Source organism: Camelus ferus, chromosome 22 (genome assembly GCF_009834535.1).
Source record: "Camelus ferus isolate YT-003-E chromosome 22, BCGSAC_Cfer_1.0, whole genome shotgun sequence".
Classification (NCBI taxonomy): domain Eukaryota; kingdom Metazoa; phylum Chordata; class Mammalia; order Artiodactyla; family Camelidae; genus Camelus; species Camelus ferus.
The window spans coordinates 8,199,135-8,209,871 of NC_045717.1; the positions used below are offsets into that span (position 1 = coordinate 8,199,135).

General features: G+C 47.2%; 1 protein-coding gene across 2 annotated transcripts in view; it reads right to left on the bottom strand.

Annotated features, from left to right (window-relative positions):
• The window catches only part of DOCK2 (dedicator of cytokinesis 2), a 371,427-nt gene that overhangs the window by 163,994 nt on the left and 196,696 nt on the right, over positions 1 to 10,737 (bottom strand). The gene's annotated exons all lie outside the window — the stretch shown is intronic.

Below are 10,737 nucleotides of genomic sequence, written 5' to 3' on the forward strand. Positions count from 1 at the left end.
CATTTCCCCAGATCTGCTGACCAAATGATCTGCTAATAGTCTTAATTTAAGCAATAATTATGCACTAGGTAACGACAGTGACGTGTCCCATTGCGTTTCCTGCTGTGCGGTGGTTTACTAGGAAGTTCACGCCAAAGATTATGCTCAGTTTTTCCCCTCTTTCCTAACTTTATTTTTTTCTTCCTATCTTCTGCTAGTTACTATTGCTTTTGGTTTTATGATTTCTGCTTTTTATTGTAATCTACCACATGCATTCACTTCTATATCGGTCCATCCTCACCACCACCGAAGGCAGCAGGTAGGAGATGAATGACAAATACAGGTGTTTGACAGATGAGCGTCTGAGCAGCGTGACTGGTGAGTGGCAGCAGTCTTTGCTGGTTCTCACACTTTGATAACAATGATGAGGATGATGAAGATACTGAGAATAATGATACTAGAAAGGATAACGGGAGCCAACACTTAAGTGCTCACGGCCTGATGGGTGGCTTTCCTCAGTGCTTTACAAGTGTGATTTCATCTAAACCTTACGGCCAACTTTTAAAGTAATATTATTAGCCACGTATTACAGATGGAGAAATCGAAGCACAGAGAGGTTAAGTAATCTACCCTACGTCGTAGATTCAGAAAATGGCAGAGTCAGCATTAAAACCCAGGCAGTCCATCTTCAAAATGTGTGCCCTTGTCCGCGATGCTCTGCCACCTGCATTATCAGACCACTTCAAACCACTCCACATGGCAGTGTCAGGGGTCCTGGTATATCAGATGAAGAGAGCCATTCAGAGCAACTCTGGACTGCAAGGCGCTAGACCTCATCCCAGGGGAAGCTGAAGTGCGCTTCAGGGAGTTGCTCCCCATCGCCCCCACCCCCACCATCCTAGAAGCAGTGTTTCTGGCTCCCTCCTCCTGTCCCAGCGCTCTGGGTGCTCCTCCCGCTCCCTGTCCCCCTGTCCAGCAAGCCAGGCTCCAACACAAGACCAGCAGGGATTGTGGAGGCTGGCCAGGGCCTGGCTTGAGACCGTGTCATTTGTATAAAGGCCTCTGTCACAGCAAGACAAGGGCAGGGAGTAGGGGTGGGGGCAATGAGGGCCAGAAAATAAGAAAGATAGAATGAAGGAAGCCAAGAGGTCTGCTGGCTGGTTCTTCCTATACCTGTTAAGTGCCAGACCGTTCATTACGTAAGCCAAATACTCTTCTCATTCCAAACTGAGGAAACTGAGCTCACAGAGATCAGGTGATTTGTCCGAGGTCATTCAGCAAGTATAGGCATGAACACGGGAAGAACTCTTTACAGGAAAGAGGCCTCACCAAAAATTATTTCATTCCAGGAAATGGAATGTCACCCTTACTCCGGGGGCTGTGGTTAGAGTTGGGGATATGGAGAGAGAGCAGGAGCCCCAGTGGCTAGAGTCTGGGGAACGCACGGGGCCCCAGGAGAGCTCTCAGCAGGCTAGGATAACCGAATGCTGGCTGCTTCTCTCCAGGCTGGGGCAGGGGAGGAGCCGCGGGGCCTGCAGGTGGCTGAGAGTGAGGACCCCTGGGCCCCAGGAAAGCCATCCGCCCGGCTCAGCCCCGTTCTCCATCTCCTACCCTGGAGGGTGAGAAGGGGGCTGGGGCTGGCTCTCTCCACCCACATGCCCTTCCCCTTGCAAGAAGGATGGGAGGGAAGGAAGAGGGAGAGAGAAAGAACGGGAAGAAAAGGAGGAGGCAGAAAGGTATTTAAACATAACATTTTACACTTTAGTGATCTGACCAATGCTGATGCATCACAGGACATCCCTGGTCATCAGGCCAACACCGTGGGCCCCAAAAGTGAGAGGCAATGAAAGGTGTCCTCATCCGTCTGTGATCTGCATGGGAGGCAGATGGGGCTTTAGAACTAGCACTGGCGGGAGCCTATGGGAGGGTCCGAAGGGGACACTGATTCCAGCAATGGTCTGAGGTGTCTGCACCAGAGGACCAACTGGGAAGGACTCAGGGGAGGAAATGGACAAGAAGACACCACAGAGACATCCGTGGTCCCTTGGGAAACACCAAACCCCACGGAGAACACCACCAAAACCAGAGGAGACACTTGACAGCATTTTCTCCTAAAAGTTCACCTTCATCACCTCCTTCATTTTTTTCCTTAATGTTACTTGAGATTTGCCGCAGCTCCCGGCAGGGACTTTTGAACCCTAGGATTTCTGTCCTCTGTGTGGGCTGGGGCCTCATGCACCGTGGTAGGCATGGTAAAAACGAGAACAGTGACAGCCACTGTTTTTGAGCACCTACTACGAGCCGCACAGGCGACAGGCTGGTCACACTGTTTGCTCATCTTAAAAACGAAGGGTGGGCCCTTTAACAGCACGGGAGTCCTGGGCTTCTGCAAACTGCCTGCTGCCACTGAGTTCTCAGCTCATCTGTGATTAGATCAGATCATAAACTTCCCCCCCTTCCCTTCTCCTTGTGAAAATTCTGCAGTGTAGGCAGGGATCCAGAGGCGGGAAGGCCTTCACTGCAGCTGCCTGCCAACGCTTTGCGGTTCCAGGGTGGATGGAGTGCCACAGAGTCCGGGCCTGACAATCGCCCCTGGTGGGTCTTTGGCAGGTGTGTGTATGTCGGGGATGGAGGTCCCCGACAAGTCCGAGCTGTGGGCCACTTCTGCTGGCCCTCACCCAAGGCACCTCTGGTGGGCACAGGACTTCCTCCAGCCGCAATGGACCATACTCATCTTGGGCAAATCTTTCCCCTCCCTTCAACAGTCTCCTCATCTGCAAAATGGGAGTGATGATGTCTGGTCTAGGCAGAACTTTGTGTGAGGTCAAAACAGGCCAGTAAATATGAAAACACTTTGAAAACCGTAGCATTTCTCTTAAAGAGCAAAGGGTCACTGGGGTCATTCTTATTTCTAGTACAAGCGCTAGAATTTTAATCCACCAAATGTGTCTGGCTGCCTTACACAGGAGTATAGGTCCCTTTGGAATGGGAAGACATTTCCTGTTTTATTCATAACAGCTTTAGACAGCTTACAGAATGAGATTACCAAGAGTAAATTCAGACTAATTAAGAAGGAATCAGAGTTCCCAGGTGTCACAAAGCCAAAAGAAGGTGGTGCTGACATGGGGAAGGCGCTTCCTGCCGCCTTCTGTTGTAACTGATCCCTCCTCGACATTGAAACAAGAAGAGCTGATACCTTCACGTTGAAAAAGAACCTAGAATTGGCCTGAGCCAACTCTGCACCTTAAAATGACTCCATTTAGAGCAATGCAAATTTATTGCTGCCTAGCTTCTTGCTGGCTTTCCTGGACTTGAGCTGATGGAGAAGGGGACTGAGACAGAACCACTCAACCCCGTGCCCTCGCTCCTGTCTGACACCGTCACTCCTCTGATGATAAATACGAAGGGGTCCAGGTTCTTCTGCATGTCTGAGCAGGCAGCTGCCCAGTGTCTGGCCCCAGGAAGAGTAAATCAAATTCTTTAAAGTTCAAAGAGTATAACCTTAAAAGTGGTGAGAAAACCTCCCCTGTGAGGTAGTGAAATTGAAATGCAGTGAGAGAGAGAGAGCAGAAAAAACCTTCTGGAAAGAATTCAAAATGCTGAGTAAAATACAGAGAGAGAGCAGACTTCGGCTCTTCCCTCTCTGAGAAGAAGCCGGGGGAACTGACCATCAAGGGCACCTGCCAGGAGTAAACTTTCTACACTGGAGAGAGAAAGCTGGAGGTGACCTTTCAGACGTAGCAACAGGAGCAACCAGTGCCTCCAGCCAGGGGGGACGTGTGGACCAGAGAAGTGTCCCTGCAGGGCAGGTGCCCTAAGGTTTGTAGGAGATGCAATTCCAAGAGATACTGAGTCCCTGCCCTTGCAACTGAACAGCCAAGGGGATGAAAATGCTGACCCACAAGCTCTTCTTAAAGATGCAGGGGAGAAGAAGGAGGCAAGAGAAGGGGCTGGGGAGGAAGAAAAGAAAGGGAGGGGTGGACAAGGATGAGCGGGGAGGGTGTGATAAAGACCCTGTCGGGAGAGAGGTGGCAAGGCAAAGAGGTGGGAAGGAGCCGGAGAGGGAAATCAGGAGGAGAAGTGCGGGAGGAAACAGAAAAGAAGGAGAAGGAGGCGAGGAGACAGAAGAGGGGATAAAAGGAGAGAGGAGAGGGAGCAGAGGAGGAAGCCTTTGCTGGATTCAAAACATTTTCTTTCTGAAGCTGGGCTGTGGGTTCACAGGGTTTATGTTCACTGTATCTCCTCTGTGCTGTTCTGCATGCCTGAAACATTTTCTAATTTTTTTAAAAAAGGAAGAGGAGGGAGAAGAAAGAGAACAAGAATGAAGAAGAGGCAGAGGGAGATGGCAACCCTACCTTCCCTGGGCTTCTCTGAAAATGCAATCGGGGGCTGGAGTAGCAGAGAAAAACAAACAAGAGTTGGCAGCCTGCCCAGGCATGTGAGAGGCCTCCGGGAGCAGGAAGCAGGTCTTCTCCACTGGACCTGGTTCTAAACCGGGTGCCTGACCCGGAGCCGGATGGAAGCCACGGTCTCCATCCTAACGGCTCCTATGGAGAACAGTGGCCCTAGATTTTGCATCCAGTTTCACGTCAGCTTAACTCAGTGTCACCTGAACAGTTTGACACGTTCCCAGGGCTCCTGCTCTGTGCCTTGGACCATTTTGGAGGCTGGGATATAAATCGGACCCCGTTCTTTTCGAGGACTTTATGGGTAGAGGAGAGCTGCTCAGAGACTCAGTTTCTCCGTCTGTAGAATGAAAGGGTGTATCTCAGTGGTTTTCAAACTGGGCTTTCTTGGAGCCCTAGGACTCTAGGGTGTGGCTCAGAGTGGGGGAGCACTGCTTCCCCCACTTTTTCTAGAACAGCTCAGCTTCATTCTGTCTTACACATTGAGATTAGGCTTCAGCTTGGATTTGGAAATACGATCCCACGGCTAAAGGAGATTTGAAAGCTTTGAATGAGATGCTTGCTTCCCGAGGTGTCAAATTTTGAAGTTCTCTGTTCTGTTTCTAAGGTTGTATGATTTCTTGAAGATTCTAAGAATTCATTCACTCATTTATTCATTAAGTGTTTATTGAGGCTCCTCAATAAAAGGGGACAAGGACAGACAATCAACAAATAAACAAACAAGCTAATAGAACAGGGTGCAGCTGCACAGAGGGACGTGGAGGATGGAGAGGAGGCTGGGGACAGCCTCCTGGAGAGGACATCCTTGGAGCAGAGGCCTTATGGGCAAAGAGACCAGCCTTGGAAAGACCTGGGGGAAGAGCAGTCCAGACAAAAGGAACGGCCAGTTGTTGAGAATGAATCTGGCATGTCCAGGGCTGGGGGATCCAGGCCATAGAAAGCAAGGGGGAAATGGTAAGAGATGAGATGGGGCCAGGAAGGTAGATAAGGCCAGATGATGTCGGTTCTTGTAGATCCTGTAAAGAGTTTAGATTTTAGTAAAAATTCCATAGGCTACCTTTGGAGGGTTTCAAAGAGGGGCCTGATGTGACCTGATTAAATTTTATAAAGATCACTCTGCCTGCTGTGTGGAGAACGGATGGTAAAGGGGGCAAGAATGGAGACACCTCTTTCGGTGGTGCGGATGGGGGATGACAGAGACATGGTATGAAAAGCAGCAATTGTGAGAAAGGGTCAAACACGGCACAATGAAATCGGAGAGAAAGATTTCATGATCACTACATATCTAATATCTTTCTAGATTCCAAACATATGAGTTTTGATCTTAATCTCGCCTTCTGGTGCCAAATGCTGCCTCCAAGTACACCCCCTATGCTTAGTAATTCCAGATGGTAAAAAGAAAGCCAGTTCCCTTGGACTTCTTGACCATTTGCGGGAAAGTATGGATTGAAACAGACCCCAAATTTTCAACCAGCCCTCTGTTCCTTATGGAGAAAGCCACTGGGGCAATTTTCAAACTGGAAAGACAAACAAAGGCTTGGACCACAAACATTAACTCTTTGATTTCAGACAGGTACACAGTAAAATTTGCCAACAGGCTTGACCAAGAAATTAAGCAAATACAAATGGATGGGAATAGAAACTTTGATGGGAAGAACCCCAAGACCTAGGGGTGAGTGATCAGGGGTTATTTTTGAAGTGGCTCCTGTGCCTCTTACATTAGAGGACATAAAAGGAGCATAAGACATATGTTCCTACCCTTTAAGGATGCATCCTTCAGCCGAGGAAACACGGTCAACATGCAAAGTGGTTAGACAGCTCGTCAGCTAAATGAAGAAGGGGGGGTCTTGGGGTCTCCACTAGAGCCCAGAGGCTGGCCTCGGGGGGCTGGGTTCCAGCTCCACCTCTGTGACTTAGGACAAGCCATCCAGCTCTTGTGGGGCTGACTCCTCCTCTCTGAAACAGGGGCGATGCTTCCCCATATTCCTAGGAGGCATCACACGGGATTTGAAAATGCTTTTTAAGTTGCAGAGTGCGGAATAAATAGTAAGGGCTATTACTACTGACTCTAAGCACAGAAGGAGAAGGGAGAAGCCAGTGTGTCAGCAATGGGGCCTCCTCTGAAAAACAGAAGCATAATCCAGTGCCTCCCGCTCAACACCTACCAGCGACTCCCTGTTGCCTCCAGCCAAGGTGGGGAAAATGTGCCCCACTCCCCAGCCCACGCTGCCTGTTTTATAAATTTAAATTTTATCAGAATACAGACACAGCCGTTTCTTGACATACTGTCTATGGCTGCTTTCTTGCCACAATGGCAGAGCTGAATAGCTGCGGCAGGAACCTTATGGCCGGCAAAGCTGAAAATACTTACTATCTGGCCCTTTATAGAAAGAGAGAGAAAAAAAACAAACTGCTGACTCCTGGCCTAAAGGATAAAGTCCAAACCCCATTTGATATGTAAGGTGCTTTCAGAGCACCCTATACAGCAGGGCTTTGAATAGATGAAATGAATCAAGTATCTTCCTCCAAGTTATCCCCAACTCTACCACCTCCCAGGGACTGATGCTGTACGAAGCAGCATTGTCAGGTCCCTTCTTAGGGCTACAGTAGGGATGAGATCTTATTCCTCTCTGTAATCTCCACAGTGCTGATCACAGCGCCCAGGTCATAATAGGGTCTCAGTAAAGTTTAACCCAATTAAATCTGAGTCATAAATAAAGCAAGCATAATATACTAAGGGACCCAGTTCATTCATCACAGAGACCTGTCGATGCTGTTTCTTTGATAATATGTCATTGACAGGAGGAGCCAGCTGGAAGTGAATTAACTAATTTGCTCTTAATTAATTAGTTACACAAACATTTACTCCATGCTAACTGTGAGACGATTTATATGCCACCGAAGCTGAGGCAAATGAGTAATGTGGGATTATATGCTTTCCTTTGACAAGAATTTACTTAACACTTGCTGCGTGTCAAGCTGGGGTAAGGACCAGGGGCTCAAGGGGACTGGGACCACTTTCAGCTCTCAAGGAGCTTGCAGGCTAGTTGAGAAGGCGAAATGTCATCAGATAAACACTGCGCCAGCAGACAAAGGCAATACAAACGTGGTTCACAAATGTGGAGGCAGCAGGGAAACGGGCAGGGTTTCTAGGAATGCCAATCTTGTGGGTTCCTGCCTGTATATTTACCTACAGTTTACTCTCCCAAGGTAAACTGGACGCACCCAGACCACTCGCACGGGAGCGCGATCTCCAGCCAGGTTCTATCTGCAGCGCTAATATTGCCTGTGCTGTTCACTTTGTATAGATTATCTCACGTAATCCTCACAACGCTCTGTGTGGTTTCATGAAGGTCAAGTCATTTGTTTCGGGTCAAGAGTGAGGAAGTGGAAGATTCTAGATGATGTCAGTCATAAGCTAAAGTAGCCTACGCACTCAAGCCTTCACTGCATAGAGAAGAGAAATGGAACTCTATTCCAGAGAAAGTCTACAGGTTAAGACCTACAGAGACAGTACTAAATGTTGCTGTACTTACGAAGGGGACGCCAATTTCACGAGGAATGTCTGATGTGGATTAAAGGCATGGTTGGACCACAAATGGTTGGTTCTGTGTTCAGTAAATTAATAATCAAGGGAGGAGAGAATGAAGGGTTGCAATGACTCCCAGCCGATGCCTGTGAAAAAGCGGTTGTAACCACCTCTAGGCAGCAATTCTGGGCTCTGGCCAGGGTATTCATTAAGCCCTAACCACCAAGGCCCGGGGAACTCCCTGTCAATTCATGGCCAGCTGGGAGCCACAGAGGGTCCTTTCCCTCTATCCAGGTATCCTCCTCAGGACATGTCTGTGCAGAGGTCATGGTGGGCACTGGGGGCAGAAGGACTGAAATATAAATTCCCAGTTTTTAAAAGTGGAAATGTTTATACTTGTTAAGCTTCCTAGGTCATGTCCAGGACATAAGAGTTTCCACATTAGCCTAATTGTCCAAATTGCTACTTTCAACTTTTCCTGTTCTTTACCTTTACCAAATGTAGTGTGAAACCAGTTAAACACATGGAAAGTGCCCAATCTTGAATAAATTCCATGGTCAGACCAATGAGATACAAATTTCTCTCCCATTTCATTGGCAATGATGAAAAAATAAACAGAAACTGACCAAACAGTGGCAAAGAGGCTCTGGTAAAAAAAAAGCCTTCTCATGCACTGATGGTGGTTGCTCATTGGTAGAACTTTCTGGAAGGAAAAGAGGTAATAGCCACAAAAAAGTAAAATGCACAGGTACTTTAATCCACTAGTTCTTCTTCCAGGAATTTATGCCGAGAAAATAATTAGACAAGTGCTCCAAGGTTCACATAGCAAAAAAAAAAAAAAAAAAAAAGTTATTTACAGGATTATTAATAATATCAAATATTTAGAAACAACCTAAATATCCACAAAAGGATATTATTTGAATAGATCGTGGTATAACTAGACAACAGAGTGCTGTTAGCCTACTTAAAACGATGGTGTGAAATTTGTATTTCATGAAAACCTTCTTTGCACTGTTCAGTAAAAAAAGGCTTCCTGTAAACCTGCACATGCGTTCAGTGTATGTGCTAAATGTCATGCTGCACAGCAAGGTGCCTAGAATAAACTTCACCAAAGTGCTGGCGCATCGTGGCTCCTTCTGGATGGTGAAATAATCGGGTCATTTGCTTTCTTCCCCTTTTGGTTTATCTACACTAGTTGAATTTTTACAATGAACATATACCATCTTTAAAAATAGAAAATGGTTTCTAAGGATCAAAAAAAAAAAAAAAAAATCTTGAAGGCTCTATACGTTTCCCGGAGGAAAAGCGGGGCTAAAGCCAGAAGAATGGTTGAGTTTCATAAGGAACATGTGGCGGGACTTTGAAATCTGCCTGACAGCCCTGGACAAGGTGATCAGTCCTTCCCCAAGTTCTAGACAAGGAAGGAAATTCCAGTGGTCAGGAGCCTGTGGTCCAGGGTCAGCCCTTGGGTTCACTGGGTGTGACTTGGGGCAAATTACTTAACCTTCTGTGCCAAAGTTGTCTCGTTTACAAAACGCGTGACTGACAGCCCCTGCCTCTAAGACTGCCATGAAGATTAAGGTACAAGAGTAAGAGAACACCTGTCAAGATGCCTGGCACATGATCAGTGTTCACTAACATTAGCTCTGATGAAAACCAGCTTCAGACGAGCAGAGCCTTCATTCCAAGAATGAAGCACTAACTGAGCAGTTGAAGAGAGGGAGAAGGTAGAGGACAACTAGGCAAAGAAGTCCACGAAAGTAGACGTAAAACTATCTAGGCCCTGCAACACAAGGGTTAAAGGCATGGGCAGTGTGGTTTTAGGCGTTTGACTTAACCTCACAAGGCTTAATTCTTCATTCTGCAAAATGGGGGTTATATACAGGAGGGCACTTTAAGGATTAAATGTCAAGTGTTAATGCAGGGCTTGGTAATAATAAGTTCTGAATACATATTTGCTACTATTACTAAAAGTACTTACTGTGGACTACGAGATTAGGTCGTGGGCGCCCTGTCACTGCAGGCTTACTTATTCCGTGAAAAGAGAGGACTTAGTCTTGGAAGGAGGGGATAGGCGACTGGATTCTTCTGGATTTAAAACATTCTGCAGCCACTGAAACGTGAAACTGATTTTTGAAGGGGAGCTATTTGGGATCGTTGTGCAGGGTGACCAGGGAACCGGTCATCAACAGGGCAGTTTCCCCAGAGTTACAGGATGATGCAGCCTTCAGAGGCCAGCCCTGCTTTTCAAACACAGGAGGCAAGTGTTCCCCTAGACTCTGCCCATTCTCTGTATCAAGTTTTGTTCTAAGGATTAAATGCAATATTGGAAAAGCAATGGAGGATAGAGGTCAGAGCACAGGTTTGGAGCCAGACTGCTTAAGTCCAGACCCTGGCCCCTTCACGAGCTGTGCGTCCTTGGCCCTCAGCTTCTTCAGCTGTAAAATGGGGATAATAATAGTATCTCCCGCTACAGGGTAGGGAGTGAATGAGCTGCAGCTTGGAAAGTGCTGAGAACAGCAGCCTGTGCATTAGTGAGTCCTCCGTAAATGAGAGTTGTTATGATTAATGCATGTAAAGCCCACAGTGTGGTAGAAATAAGTGTTCAATAAATGGTAACTGTTATTACTACATGGTACACTTTCTATGGAGGATTTTATGCACATTTATCTCCTGGAGAGCAATTTAAAAAATGAAGACATTAGGGGAGAATCTTGTCCTCGAGTAAATGTTTCAGTCCTAGCATAGAGAATCCATCATCCTGTTGCCTGGGCACCGTGACCTAGAACCCCCGTTCCCCAGGCTCTCCTTTGCTTCCGAAGG